Genomic DNA, 16,348 nt, shown 5'->3' with positions numbered 1-16,348 from the left:
GAATCTCTGATGGGAAGGTAGGTTTTACATGATGAAGAACAATTAGAACATAAAGAGAGTGTTAAAAGCTTATAGGTAAGTCCATTCTCTACATCTGCGTCTTTATTCCTGTCCTGACCCTAGGTTCTTCAGAACCATTTTTTTTTCATTCCATATATATGTGTTGGCATACAGTATTTGTTTTTCTCTTTCGGACTTACTTCACTCTGTATGACAGACTCTAGGTCCATCCACCTCACTACAAATAACTCAATTTCATTTCTCTTTATGGCTGAGTACTATTCCATTGTATATATGTGCCACATCTTCTTTATCCATTCCTCTGTTGATGGACACTTAGGTTGCTTCCATGTCCTGGCTATTGTAAATAGTGCTGCAGTGAACATTGAGGTGCATGACTCTTTTTGAATTATGATTTTCTCAGGGCATGGGGAGGGGGAAGGGTAAGCTGGGATGAAGTGGAGAGAGCAGCATGGACATATATACACTTATGGGCAGCCACAGATGACAGTTGCCACCACGTTGAGAGTCTGCTTACGTCATTTACAACCCCCGACAGTGTCACCGGAGGATTTTCCTTCTCACTCACAGATGAAGAAACTGACTCAGAGAGGCTAATGAGCTTGTCCGAGAGCACACAGCCCACAGCCGGTGGAGTCTGAACTCGAACCGTGCTTTATCCATCACCAAAGCCTGCGTTTTCTCCACTGTGTACATGGACGTTACCATATTTACCAGCTGTTTATTACAGGAAACTCTCCTCGGTCTGACCCCCTCCTGCCCATCCAGTTTATTTTGCCCAGTGCTGCTGGGCAGGTGGGCAGACAGACGGCAGCCACCTGTGAAGCAGGAGGTACCTGTTCACATGCCTGGGCAGGCCCGGGCTGAGCCCCTGGCTTTTAGAGTTGGCCTTGTTAACAGACAGCCTGCACCACTGCTCTGGGCAATAATGGCAGAAATACAGTCGTTAAATTATTATTATTATTATTTTAATTTTTTGGGGTACGCGGGCCTCTCACTGTTGTGGCCTCTCCCGTTGCGGAGCACAGGCTCCGGACACGCAGGCTCAGCGGCCATGGCTCACGGACCCAGCCGCTCCACGGCATGTGGGATCTTCCCAGGCCGGGGCATGAACCCGTGTCCCCTGCATCGGCAGGCGGACTCTCAACCACTGTGCCACCAGGGAAGCCCCAGTCGTTAAATTTTAATCAGGAAGAAAAGAAGTTCATGATTCGTGGTCATTCCTCATTGCTCCTAATTATGCTTATTGCCTGATAAAACGAAAGAGTACATTTCATGTGCATTGTTCTCACTCAGGGCTGACGGAGAAGAAAGGCGTATCCTGATTCTCACTCCTCCCCTGCCTCGTCTGAACTGCCCCTCTGGAAGCTCCAACCGAATAGCCAAGAGGTTAAGACGGAAGATTCCCAGTCAGAGGAGCCTGGGTTTGAAACCTGCCCTCCACGTTCCAGAGGTCAGGCTATTTACAACACTGGGTCTGTTTTTGCCTTGGTAAAGTAGAGATCGTAGAACCTTCTTCCGGGGGTTGTAGTGAGGATGATAGTACATAAGATAATATTCATCAAGTGCCTGGCACAAGAGGGACGTTTCAGTAAGTGTCAGCTACTTTTATTATAATTTTCAGGATTATTATCAATCAGAGACTCACATACCAGGCTAAGAAGTCTATACGCATCATGTAAGTAGTGGGATGTCCCTGAAGCGTTAGTCAGCAAGGAACGCCATGATGGAGGGGCAGGTGTTTAGAATCATTCTTCCAGTATCTTTGCAGTAAGGAAGGCACTGGAGGTGTGAGAGGAAGAGAATTCATAGTCAGTCCTTCATACAAGTTCACCTTAACTGGGCTTCCCAAGAAAGATGTGATATTTGACTTGTTTCTCTTTTTCTGAGGATGGGTTTGCCCTGAACCCATTGGTACCGTGGAGCCACTGTAATTCTTGGCAGGAAAAGACAGACTGGCTTTGGGGCTGCCCTGTTGGGTAAGAACCAAATGGATGGATTTGGGGGCTTAGGCCTGCTCTTTGTGTCATCTGCAGGCCTCTACAACACCACATGGGCCAAAGACTGGAACTTTCTATTTCTCTCAACGTTAATATGAAGTTGTCTCTTGGTACCTGAGGGGGAATGGTTCCAGGACCCCCGAGGATAACAAAATCCCCTGATGTTCAAGACCCGTATGTATAATGGGGTAGTACAGTCAGCCCTCTGTATCCGCAAGTTCCTAGGGCTGATGGTACCTCCATTTACGTTTAATTATTTGAGGTCCATGAAATTAAATTTACCAGAAGTATAGGGAATTGGGAGTTTTGCATTGAGCTGATGCCTTTTTCTGTATGAAATACAATTGCTCTTGCAGAAAAAAGAAAGGAAACACTATGAATGATTTCTTTTTTTCCATTTGATACTGTGCCAAATATATTTATTTGGGTTAAAATGTGTAACTCCCAGAACCAATGGAAAATTCACAAGGGTGAGCACACCTCATGCTTGGCTTGCTGTGGAAACACTGATGCTGAAGGAAAACTGTTCTCTGGACTAATTCTCTTTCCAAGAGCAGGTACTGTTATATGAAGGAAGTATGTGATCAGCACCCCTGTAGTGAAAATGTTTCTTTCACACTTAGAGAGGGAAGACATAGGATTCAACTGGTCAGGGAATGGAGGATGAAAGAAGACAAACAGGTATTTGGATAAAATTAAGGTTTTTCAAAAGCCCTGCTGGTCTGTATCTTGGGATGTTACCAGAGGCATGGCTAGAAGCCCCTAGCAGTCAGCACTCACCATCCAGGGCTGGGTCCGAGTTTGTGTGGTTAGATGCTTATTCTCCACAGACTGAAGCCAGTGATTTTAGGATCATTAAAGGTGATTCAGCGTCTGCCTCCCAGGAGTCAGGCAGTGGGTGGTCCTGGCAGGTGCTTCCCTAAGACTTCACAAGGTGGCTGCGTGCTGGGGAAGTCACTGAGGTTCTGTGTTGCTTTTCTGCTCTACAGCATCTGAATCACACCCAAGGAACTCAGCCAGCTTAGCCAAAGACCCCAGAGATAGAAACAGACATCTGGGTCTCCCTGGAGGCAGCAGGAGCTGGTTACAAAACTGGGGACGCTGCCTTCACTGCTGGTTTTTATATTATACCCTGGGGACACCTCTACAGAGGGAGCCGGGCTAGGGACAAGGCTTCTGGGACCCTCCATGCCTACTTGATCCAGAACTGCTTTTTTAAAAAATCTGTCTTACATACTAAGATTCTGTCTAAGATTTTGTTAAAAAGGTTTGGGAATCATTTTTTTTCACCCAAATAAGTAAATACCTGTCATGAAAGTTTTCTCAATTTTGAAATAAAGTTACCCTTTCTAGTTATAAAGGTAATATAAGCATCACATGGAGCATTTGAAAACTATTGAAGAATAGGAGAAGGAAAAAAATCCAATAATTCTACCACTGCTAATGTTCTTCTATATTTCCTTCTGACTTTTTTCCTGTTTGTCTTTTTACATGGTTCAGACAGAACTGCATTAACCAATGTTTTCATTCCTGATTATTTTAAATTTACAATGACTTCAAAAGCATCTGTGATAGGGATGTTTTCACTTAAGTATTATTTTTATTATTATGATTATTATTACTATTACTTTTATAAACAACTTCATATAAAAAGCTTTCGCCAATTTTGGATTTTTTTCTAAAGATCAAGTCTCAGTAGTATAGCATTATACGTTTAAAACATCTGGGCATTTTAAAGGCTTTTGGAACATAACACAGACTTGTTTTGCAAAAAGGTCTAACTGATTCACTCATCCACAAGCCATTTATGACACTGCCTGTTGGATCCGACCTTCACCCATGCTGGGTGTTTTTGTTTTTAAAAATAGCACCTTGTTTCTTTGGTTATCAGTGAATTTGAATATTTTCATATTTGTTTTCTGGTTGCATTTCAGGGTGTTCTTTCTACAAAACTAGTCTGATACTTTGCTTTCCTAATTAAAACTTTCCTTCAGTGCCTACCCATAGGACAAAGTTCTGTGGGGCACATGGGTATGAACACACACATTTGACACACACCTGAACTGAAGAAATGTTTTCTAGCCTGTTTTCCATGCAGTATCTGTGTGACCTTGGACGAGTCCCTTGATTTTAGTTTTAATTTCCTCACCTACAAAAATAGGAAGAATAGCACCAACCTCCCAGAGTTTCACAGTAAAGATTAAATGAGATGTCCTTTGTAAGGAACTCAGTAGAGGATCTGTTATGAAAGAGATCTCTACATCTGTAACTGTCATTCTGTCCCGGCATCGTGTGAGACCCTTGAGGAGAAGAGTCAACATTTAATTAATGACTACTTTCTACTCACCAGGTACTGTGTTCAGCACTTTACGGGGATTGACTCATATTAGTCTCACCACAGCATTTGAGGGAGATGATAGTACCATGTTGATTTGGTGGAGGAGGAAACTGGGGCACAGAGAGATTAAGAAACTTGCCCAAAGTTAAACCACTCATAAATAGCAAAGCTGGGAATTGACCTTTTTACATTGGGTTCCATCCTTTCTCTCAGGGATGCTCATTCCAGGGCCTCATGGAACCACAGGGCCATTCCCTAACACTACACTTTCCCTAACACACCTTGCCCTCTCACCCTCGTGCCTTTGCACATGCTTTACCCCCTCCATGAATGAGAGTCTCCATCATTAACCTCGAAAGCACGGTTCATTCTTTAATATCCAACTTAAATGTTCTTTGCTCTGTGGTCAAAATCAGCCTCCCCTTACTTTGTGCTCCACTGTCACTTGTGCTCTTATCCTTTTAAATACTTAGCCAGTTGTAAGTGTGTGTGTGTCTGCGTATGCATTAGCGTTTTGATTACATATATATATCTCCCCCTAGACTCTGGACTTCCAGTAGACTTCAATAATTTTTTCTATTATCCCTAATTTCTCACCTGATGTCTAATACTCAGGACGTGCCCAATACCTATTTGTCATGTGAATGAATGAATGGTGACATTTCAGGTTCAGTGAGAGGCTGACAGGTGAGAGAAACAGCAGCACGGGGCTCTCTGGGGGCCTTTGCAGGACCTCTCCAACTTGGGTCCTTTGTAGGGCTAGTCCTGCAATAAAATAACCTCTCCCTTTTTCACTGGCTGTTGACTCCAGTTCACCTTCCCTGAAGAAATGCCTGTGGTCACCAGCTACACTCCCAGGTCACCCAGAGAGCCTCAGACACACACTTTGAAGTTTGTAATCTGGTTAGTGGTGCAGCAAGCTGTCCTGATTCTCGTTAGCTGGCCCTGCACTTAGGTCCCACAGGTAGCCCTGAAGGAAGACCTTAACCCCACGTCTGTGCTGAGCTCCTGCGTGGGCTCTAGAAAGCCTGCCCTTTTACTATTTAATTTTTTATTTGGCCACACTGTGTGGCATGTGGGATCTTAGTTTCCTGACCAGGGGTCGAAGCTGAGCCTCCTGTGGTGGAAGCACAGAGTCTTAATCACTGGACCGCCAGGGAAGTCCCCAAGGTCCACCCTTTTAGAACTTGTTTAGCTGGGACAGATGGCTGGTATGAAGTTTCCAGGTATCCAATTTTCTGTGATTCTATGACACAAGTGATATCTGAATAATGAGATGGGGCAGGGGGCAGGAAATGGCTTTGGTCTGATTTAAGGTATATCCCAAACGGCACCAGTAACCACCGACTTGCAGTCACCTTAGAAAAATCCAGTGGGAGAGACAAGCTTTGGTCCTTAACCTGGAGCGCCTGTGGGCAGGTCACGAAGGGCACGTACCCATTCCTCCCCTCTGGGCCTTTGGTCTCATTGATTATCTTTCCTACATTGTGCCTGCCTGCCACCCAGCCCAAGTCTTCCTTACCAGTCCAGCTCACCTTGATCTCTCTCTGAATCAGCACAGACGTGGGGTTAAGATCATAGCCTCTGGAACCGGACTGCGTGGGTCCAAAACCTCCTGGCCTCTCCTACCTTGTTTGCACATTTGTAAACGGGACCAGTGCAGAGAGCTCAGCCTGTAGGAGGCACCACCGTATTGAAGCTGCTATCACCACCATACAGTTTAGCACTTGGATACATCTACCTTCACATTCATTCTTTATTGGTTTGGGGAACTAAAAGTTCTTCCTCTGTCTGCTTGTGAAGCACTTGAGGGCAGAACTTTTTTTTTTTTTTTTTTGGTTTATAACATTATATAAATTTCATGGGCCCAACATTTTATTTTGACTCCTGTATGCAGTACAGTGTGCTCACCACCAAAAGCCCAGTTTCCATCTGTCACCACAGAGTTGACCCCCTTTATCCATTTCACTCTCCCCACCCCTTCCCTTCCCTTCCTCTTTTGTAACCACTATGTTTTCTGTATCTATGTGTTTGCTTTTGTTTGTCCATTTATTTTGCTTTGTTTTGTTTGTTTTAGTATTCCACAGATGAGTGAAATCATATGGTATTTGACTTTCTGACTTATTTCACCTAGTGTGATACCTTCACGGTTCATCCATGTTGTCCCAAGTGGCAAGAGTTCACTTTTTTTAAAATGGCTGAGCAGTATTCCATTGTAACGCAATGTTAATTTTTGGGCAAAGAAAATGGACATGTCAAAAATTCCACCCTTCTCTATGTTTGATGGGTTTTGGTAGAGCCTGTGACTTCACTTTGAGTTTTATTCCACCAGTAGGGAAGTTGCTTTTTGACCTTGTTAGAAAGGATTTCCAGTGCTTCTTGACTTTGGAAGGTCAATAACTGGCCAAGAGGACCCCAGTTTACCTGAGGCAGTATGTACAATTTCTAATTCAACAAAGTGATCAATGACGGAGATAAAATTTTCCCCAGGCTTTCTCACTGGCCTTTGGGCATAGAAGCCGTTCCCCGTTATGAATAACAGTCGGAGCTCTACTCTGTGCTCCTAGGAGGTGGGTCTTCACCACTCCCTTCTCATTGTCTCTGGGCACCTTCAAGGACCTCACAGGTCTTCATTAATAAGCTCTTGTGGTTTTCACAGGGGTCAAGTGCCAGCATAGCCCCTTCAGGATGGAATCTTGCCTCTGGCACAGGTACTGATGCCTTCCTGGGAACATTGATCTCCTGCCTAGAATGCTGCTATTTCCTGGGCTTCCAAGCTATAAACCCCAGAGATGCCAGGACCCATCTGAGCTCCCTCCAGTTCCCAGTGTTGCCAAGCTCTCGTGGTCCAGGCAGAGGATGCTCCCATAGGCCTACTTCTGGACACCTCGGTCCCATCCAGCCCTCCTGTGGCCTTGCTGCTTGTGAGAGCATCTCTTCACTTTTTGCCTCCAGCTCTTCTTCCCATGTGACTGGTCAGGAGATGGCGACCATCTCTCTCTCGGTCCCTCTGTCTCTCTGTCTCTCCTTCCAGGTGTGACTGCACTAAGCCTCCTTAGTTGTTTCCTGGGGAGTGTGCCTCCAGGGATGTTCATTAATACCTAACTCCCTGCAGACCACTCAGCCTGCATGCAGAGGAGAGCTCAGATCTACAGGCTTTGTGGAATGATGCCATTGAAAAGCTCACAGGCAAATTTCCATAGAGATTATGAGTACTTGACAATGAGGCTCAATGAAGGCAAGGGCCAGAGTTTAAGCAAGTATACAACACCAGCCTTGTGGAGGGACCTCCCTCCAGCATTATTTTATCTGCTGAATTAATTGCATGTGAGTGAGGAGCCCCTGCAAATAACTAGGAGAGTTCAGACATGTCAGAGTGGAGGGGCTGAGGACACACCCGGAGGCTAGGTGTTGGGGCAGAGCTCAGGGTCTTGGGTTAGAACCTGCCACAGAGGAAGGAGGAGTCTGATTCAGGAGCTCTTTGAGCCTGGAAACCTGGGAGCTGCAGGGGAGCAGTGGTTCCTGGAACAGTGGGTTCCTATCTCTTGAACTCGCCCTTGAGCCATCCATCTTGTCTGTGGTGTCTGTTATGTAGAGGAACAAAAGGTGTACAAATTAAAATAAATAAGCAAATAAAGATCTAGCTTCAAGGGACCCAAGCAACTAGGTGTGGGATGCCTTCTAAAAGTGCAGAGTTCAGGGCAGGGGAGGAAGGAGAGAAAGAGGACCTTAAGGATAGAGTGGAGACCAGCCAGCAGGCACAGGTCTCAGGCAGGGTGGGGGGTGGGCAAGATAGTGGAGAGGTGGGGTGGGGAGGGACACGGCCTGAGGGCAGACCACAGCTCCCAGTGGCATGGGAGGGATGGCAGCCAGGACAATAAAGAGACAGCCTTTGTAAACTCTCCCTTTTTCCCTGCCTGCACACCCACTTCTTCTCAGGCAACCCTCATTTCTTAAATGTAAATTATTTGGTTCTATCTGTGTCAAGGGGCTGTTGTGAGATTCAAATGAAATAAAAGTCAAGGTTCTTTGGAAACTTTCAGGTGCTAAGCACGTGTAAAGCAAATGGGAATCATTAAGGGATTGTAATAGGACGTCATATTTTCAGTTTAGTGGAGAAAGTGGTAGGAAATACAATTTGCTTTGAGGGTGAAAGCTTTTCTTTTTCAATTTTTCATCCAGAAACACTAGAAACTTTGACGGGATCCATGTCTCCACTCATTCATCTATCCACGCATTCATTCATTTATTCACCACCCACTTACGGCTCCTGCTGAGTGACAGGCCCCAGGCTGACTGTGGAGCTGCAGCAGAGAAGTGGCCCCATGGTGTCTGCCTCACAAGGATCTCCTCTCAGCATGGCAGTTGGGGACATGAAGAGGGAGGGCCCCTGCCTAAGAGGGTATCCTAGAAAGGATGCCTCTTTCAGGCCCTGAAAGCTGAGGATTTCAGACTCACTGAAATGCCACGTGGTGCTGCACTGCGCTTTGTAAGGGCTGCTGACAGCTGTCATGAGCCCAGCCTTAGGAAGGGGGCTGTGATAGTCACCACTGAGTGACTGTAAACACCACTCGTCCCCAAAGAGTAGAGGAATATTGAGAGTATCAGGCAACTTGTTAGCTTGTGTCTGTGCTGGGGAGAGGGGAGGGAAGTTCTGTCCGGGAGAGCATTTGCCATCGTAAAAACAGAAAATCAATCGTATGGTTTTAATTTAATTTTAATTCACATTTTTATATGTGGAGTTCGTTAGAAGGGCCGACATATCGCTGTGAAAATCTATAAGGGCTGAATTGTCCTTGAATTAGAAGATTTTTAAAGGAAGTTCTTTGCCACTGGGTTGCAATTTGTTAAAACAAACAATAGCATAACCACAGTGCAATCGGAAGCGGAGATATTACTGGACTCAGCGAAAATCAAGCAATCTTTTTTAGGTTCTATTCTCTCCCAACTAAGCTCCCCAGCAATGTCAGAACATGACAAATTGCAGGATGAATCTAAGAGCAGTGCCTTCAAAAATATAATAGTTATACAAGCCATCTATTGTTAATGAAGAATATAATGCAATTTGCCTGTCTGTAATACAATTATGCAAATCAAAGGAGGAACTACCCCGACTCTCTTTACATTCTGATAAAAATGAGATAATTTATCAAACAGAATATTACTGATTATGTTTATGTGTTGCACATTAATCCTGTTACAATAATGTGTCCTTCTCCCAATGTAATGGATTTTTTTTTTTTTGTGCAATCTAACAGAAAATGACTTTTATACTATCCACAATTACAAAAATATTCAAAGCATATCCATCCCAGTGCAATAGCACATGTCTACAACTGTACAATAAACCTATTAAAACACGCAAGAGCTGGTGAACGTAACCTTCATCCCAATAAAGATGACGGTGCCTTCAATTTCTTTATACTCATTAAATGAACAACTCCATAGGTGACAAACACTAAGAGTAAATTAGTTTAACCTCCTTTTTTTTTTTTTTAAGAAAATAAGTAAACTCTCATCAATGGCTTTAAAGCCCCACCTCCCCATCTGGGTCTTTTTTTTGGTCAAATAGGATATAATTTTATATATGAGAGATTTGGGGGAAACCATTCATAAATGAGTTACTCCTGTTCTACCTCTTGGTAGGTGTTTAGACTTGCATGTTTTCATAGGGTCAGGACATTGACACACTATATCACATCCCATGTCTGGTGTTCCTGTATATTGGGAAATATGTATGCTTTGGATGGATATATGGCTTGCAATGGCAGCCATCTAGAGGGGCACGTGAACCTCCGTTGTAACATGTACATCAGAGCCAAAAGCTAATGAGGAGTACTGTCAGGAAAAACAAGAGCCCACATAGTTGGCTAAGATCTCACTTGTGCTTCTATTGCCAAGGATAATCATTTTTGCGTTTAAACCAATCTCTTCGACCTTGAGGAGAGTCATTAGCATCTGACAGTGAGAGATAATGTGCTTAAATTTCACACCTCTTGGCCTTGTTTGCATTGTTAACATTTCCCATATGCATACCTCCACACCAGGCAGACAGGTTGACTTAAACAAATGTTTATCTTTTGTGGTAAAATTGTAAACCCCAGTGTATTGCAAGTTCTCAAATTGTTTTCCATGCCTTTCAATACCTTGGAGCCGGTTTGGCTTCAGATTATGCCTGAAGTATTATTTTTCCCACAATGCCTGGGGTTCCTGTCCCACTTTGATTAGATTGACCTGCCAAGTCAAGAAAACACAAAAACTTTATGAAAAGCAGCAATTTTTTCACTTCTAAACAGTCGAGTATGCACTCACACACACATATATGGACACAAGGTACAGTGGAAAAATCTATTAGCCCTCACCTCAACTAGCCAGCACTTGTTGCAACAGTAAAAGAGTATTTATTCTCTTGGAGACATTTATGAGGAAGGAAAGGAAGGGAAGAGAAAGGAAGGGAAGAGAAAGGAAGGGAAGGGAAGGGAAGGGAAGGGAAGGGAGGAAAGATGGGTCTAATTCATTGTTTAATAAACAACGGTTTCATAGAAACTATTGTCACCCAGTTTTTGAATGGTTTTGCCAGGCAGATTGATTGGAAGTGAAATCTTGCTGCTTAGCTTCCACGTCCTCAGGGCAGAGTCCTTACAGTAAAGGAATGGCAGAGTTGGAACATGGCTTGCAGTGGCTGATAGGTATTCTCTTTCATGGTTTACCAGTCGGTTCGGAGAGCTGTTGACTTTTTCCCCCTCAAGTGTAGACTGGCCCTAGTGGAGACATTTGATGTAGAAAGAATACATTTTGTCACTGGGCTTTCTGGGCAGATTTTGCATCCCTGTTTAGGATGTAGCAAAGGAGCGTCTTCCACTCAGTCAGATTTCCTACACTAGAGCAAAAAGATCTGGAAGCTTTGACCATCAAAATGGGGGCATTAGAAATGTAGTCATAACAGTGGGAGTGAGAAGTCTGAGGAGACAGCACATATGGAAGAGATCAATTTCCCTCCTGCTGGCCCAGAAGGAGACCACGCCTCCCTTTCAGACCCTAATGCGGTGGAGGGTGTATTTAGAGCTTAGGGTTGGAAGACAATGGCAGTGAGAAACAGGATTTTGATGGGTGGTCTAGGCTCATCAGAGCTGTGTTAGGCTGTGTGAATGTTTCGTAGGCATTGCGACAAGGACTTCTAGACCTCTCTGACACGAAGATAAGCTGGAGAAAATGAATGAACTATTATCTTTTAAAGCCAGGGAAATTGGGCTGAGAGCAAACACACATCTGGTGGGAGATAGAATGGTGACATCCTGAGCAAGGTGAACAATTGCAGAGTTCATTTTTGCATTCCATAAATATTAACTGAGCGCCAGCTGTAGGTCAGGCAATGTTCTTGGCACTTGGTATGCATCGGTGAACAAATAGACACAAATCTCTATCTTCGTGAAGCTTACAATTTTAGAGGAGGAAAACAGACAATAAATAAGTAAACAATGTAGTAAGTTAGTAGGTGACAAATCTGGGTTAAAAAAAATGTAGGGCAGAGTGAGAGAGATCAGTCAAGCATGTAAAGGAGTGGGATTTGGAATTTTAAAAAGAATTACACTTTTGTTGTTAAACTTAAAAAAGAAATGCTTCACATAAAGCATTTTGCCTGGCCAAGGCCTCTGTTGCCATGAGAATATGCAACCAATTAGCATTTCCGTTTATTTATTCCAAATAAGTGTGAATTTTGATGCACAGATGTTTTAGGGGCTTTTGTCAACTGGTAACTTCCCAGAGTTTACATCTGATACAAGAAGAAAATCTTGATTCATTAGTTTACTAGTTATTCTGTTTTGGACAATATTCAAAAGTTTTAATTGGAATAAAATATTCATGATTGATTATGCTTAGCTGAGGCAGTTTAGCTTGGTTTCTTTCGAGGGAAAATGGTTTAGGGAGACCAAAAGACAGCATTAGAGACTATGCATGGTTCCAAAAGTATATGGAATCAGTTTCTTGGTGGAACTTCCCATTTCAGCTGAAGATGTCAACCTTGCCCTGTTCCCTTGAACTAGACCAATTGTCTAAATACATCACTGATACCCAATCTAACTGGATACAGAGTATAGCCCCGAAGCTGCAGTGGGCCACTCAGATCCACCCAGGTCCCCGTTCAGGATGGAGACAGTCATTTCTCCAGCTGCTGGGTGCATTGGCAGTGTCCAAAGTCACAGTCCCTTCTGGGGGCAGCCTTATTCAGCGATTGGTCAGCTAGTGGGGATCGTACATGCCTGGTCCCCTTGCCTCAAGGAAGGATAGGTCTGAAGGGCCCTCTGAGCTCCAGACCTCCCCATGGATCAGAGGCCTCTGCTGGGACCTTCTTGTAGTTCAGCCCCTCTCTCTCCCTAGTAAGCCTCCTGCATGCAAATTGTCTTCTCAGAGTCTGTTTCCCAGGGAACTTGATCTAAGAAACTCTAGTATTTCATTTCTATATGCAGAGATGAAGTGCAGAATCAACAGTTTATACTGGTTATGCCCTTGCTCTTACACTCAATTCAATTAAATTTCTGTCAATTTCTGATCTTTGGTTCTCTCTTCTGTTTGCATTTTCACTCTCCTTTTAAACTGCGTGATAGCTTCAGCTCCCTGGGTTTTGACCTGTGTTCTTACCAATTCTGGCTTTTTCTCTGAAAATCCTATCCATTCATGCCTCAGTTACCAGGACCTAAACCTGAGGGCCTGCCTTTCCCTGTCCCCAAATCCTGAGCATCGGACTTCAGGGATGCCCTCCCCTTACAGGTCACACAGCAGTCACGTCATCCAGTGGTGAGGCTCTTGCAAGCCTTAGGAGGAAAACACTCTAAGAGTAGGACACAATGATCATGAAATTATGGGCTATTCACAGCAGAAATGGGGTCATTTCCTTGTAGACACTGGTCAAGTTTATGTGCACAGACCAGCCATGAAAGCACAGCGTACTCTAAAGGAAAGTACAACAGTTGTGGTTTTCAATGATAATATTTTCATGATGATGGGCTTGAATTTGAACTACTGGCTTACAGGGTCATAACTGACTTAAAAACATACTTTGATTTTTCCGTAAACAATCCTCTTCTTGGTATACTATTACCACAGGGGTTTGTAGGCATGGCTTTTCTTGTTGTGTTATTTATTCCAAGTGAAACACCACCCCTCTGTAAGTGACTTTTGGTGCCCCTTAATATCTCAGGAATTTTTTTCAGTGCCTGTCTGTCTAAAATTATCCATGGCTCCTACACGGGTGGGTAAAGTTAGTGCCTCCAAAGAGTTATAAATCCAGTGTCCCCACTGAGTCCATTGTTTTTGGTCCAAAAGTGTATGAATTGCAGCCCCAAGATTTTGCTTTATTCTTTGTTATGAAATAGGTAACCAGATCCCGCTGAATGGAAATCCTCCTTCGAAGACTTTCTGGCATCCGACTCCACTTTCAACTCTTGCAAACCTTATTTTGGAAAAATGGTCATTTATAATATCAACATTTCTAGCTCATGTTTTAAAGACGGTTACAGGCGTTTGGAGTAACCACATGCCAAAGCTGTCTACTTCTAATCTAACAACCCCCTAGGTTGAAACCAGAGCGAAACTTAGAGACAGGAGGCCTAGAGCCGAAAAACTCTTGGGGGATATTTATAATCCCCAAATTCAACCAAAATTGTTTCCACTCAAAATTAATACTTGGAAACAGATTTTGAAGCCCAAATTTAGACTCTGCCTTCAGTTTCTTGGTTCGTCGTGGAGCCAACTGCTTGAAATAAATGTATTTGAAACTGATTGAACATTAAAATGATTGTCTGTTACATCTAAAAGAAAAATAACACAGAATATTTGGAGGGATGACCCTCTTTGTCTACAGCTTTCCTAGCCAAGGACTACATGTTGGCTAATGTCCATAGTGAGAAAGAGTGGTTACCAGGAGTGCGGACCTACCTCTGTTTACACGTGCGATCTCTCTGTATCTTAACTAAGGGTCTGTTTGGTGAATGTAGTTGCAGTTCATATTTATGAAGGGAATGCAATACGCTGGAGAGCATTTTGGCCTTGGAGTTAGAGAAATCTACGTTTAAAGTAGATTTATCGGTTTAAACTTAAAAGCAGTTTAAACTGCTTTATCAGTTCCAAGTTGTGTAATCGTAACAAATCATTTAGTCTCTTGAAATCTCAGTTTCTCCCTATGTAAAATGAGGCTCACCAGCCCTGCACTGCCTCCGCCTTAGAGCTATTACAGACTCAAATGAGGAAATGTCTGTGGAAGTTCTTTATCTCTAATCCAAATGTGAGGCGTTACTGTGTGGTTCTGGGTTTTCTGTTTGTTTTGTTTACTTTTCAAATATCAACAATGTTTTCAATTTCAAATGAGTATCAGACCTTACTTAATCAGTAAATTGCTGTGAAAAAAGAAGCATAACTATAAAGGAAATGGATTTGCCAAAGATTATCCCCTATACGGACAATAATTAGGGCATTGTCCTTGACCTGAATATATAGAGAGACTTTTTTTTTTTTTTCAGAGTTTGAAACATGTTTCCTGGTCACTCATCACAATTGATTTTAAAAATTTGAGTTTTTAATTCTTCATTTGTTTCTGTATTCATGCATTTCACATTCTTGTTAGAATTCAGATTCCTTTTCAGAAGGTAGGGAGTAAAAATTCTGAATTTCTAACAACCTTCCAATGGCACCTATACAGCTGGTTGTGGACAATACTTTGAGCAGCAGGGAGTTAAGATACTATTCTAATAATACTGGTGACAGATGATGGTGGCTTGGACCTTCAAAGTGACTCTGGACATGGAGAGAAGTGGGCAGATTTGAGATATGATCTGGAGGTAGAATTGACAGGAGAGTTGAGGGGATATATATGTGTGAGGGTTAAGGGAGAAAGAATAAAAGACGACCCAGGTTTTCTGGCTTGGATAACTGGAGGGGCATTAGTGTCATTTATTAAAATGCACAAAACAGGTGGTACAGGTTTTTGAGGAGCAGGAGGAATAAGGAGTTCTGCTTTGGACATGGTAGGGGTGAGACGTCTATGAGATAGTCAAATAGACTTGCCAAGTAAGTAGTTGCATAGGAGTATGGAGTTCAGAGTAAATCTCTAGGCTTGAGCATAAATTCATGAGTCAGAAACACACAGAAAACATTGAAAACCATGGGAATAAATGTGCTGATCTAGAGAGAGAGAGTAGAAAGAGAAAATAAAATGGTCCAGAATTGAGTTGAATTCAATGTAGATATGTATATCATACTCAGGAAAACTCTAGATAAACTATATAGATCAAGGGTCAAAATCTTAAAAGACCACCAATGACAGGCATGCCAGGTAAATGAGAGAAGAGGGCTGGCTATAAGACAATGGAGAATGGTAAGGACCATGGATCTCAGAGGTGAGGATGGCTCACTTAAATGGGTAGCTACCATCCCACTCCTCTGGCTGATTGGAGTCCAGCACTAGGGCTTGACCCTCCAAGTTCTCAAAAGAAGCCAGAAATCCAGATAATTTATGGGAAACTCTTTATGTGCTGGCAACCAAGCCAATGTTTTCAAACACTATGCTGGCCAAATAAAATACATCAGTGGGATGGACCTAGCGCATGAGCTCCTAGTTTGCAGCCTCTGACATAGACCCTTGAATGTATCAGATTTAGCTGTTTTGATGATTAGTAGGGGAGGAGAGTGGCCTGGAAAGCCTATGACATGGAGGAATTTATAATTGCCCTGAGACACAAATTTGAATCACAGTCACTGGTTTGCAGAGTTAGTGAGTGACTGAGAACCCACACTGCAACAGGGTTTTGTAGCTCTCTACTCACCTTAATGCGTAATCCTTGTGATGCAGAAAAAGCAAACTCAGGGATTTTTTGAGGAATGGTTGCATGTAGTTTTAGTTTAAGTTTTAAAGTGGTGAACATTTGGTGGAGACTAGGTCTAGGCAACATGTGGTTCTAGTTGGAAATGTAATTTAGGAAAAAGCCAACAGCCT

Source organism: Neophocaena asiaeorientalis, unplaced genomic scaffold (assembly GCF_003031525.2).
Source record: "Neophocaena asiaeorientalis asiaeorientalis breed wild unplaced genomic scaffold, Neophocaena_asiaeorientalis_V1.1 scaffold32, whole genome shotgun sequence".
Taxonomy (NCBI): domain Eukaryota; kingdom Metazoa; phylum Chordata; class Mammalia; order Artiodactyla; family Phocoenidae; genus Neophocaena; species Neophocaena asiaeorientalis.
Note: the sequence above shows the minus strand (reverse complement) of the source record.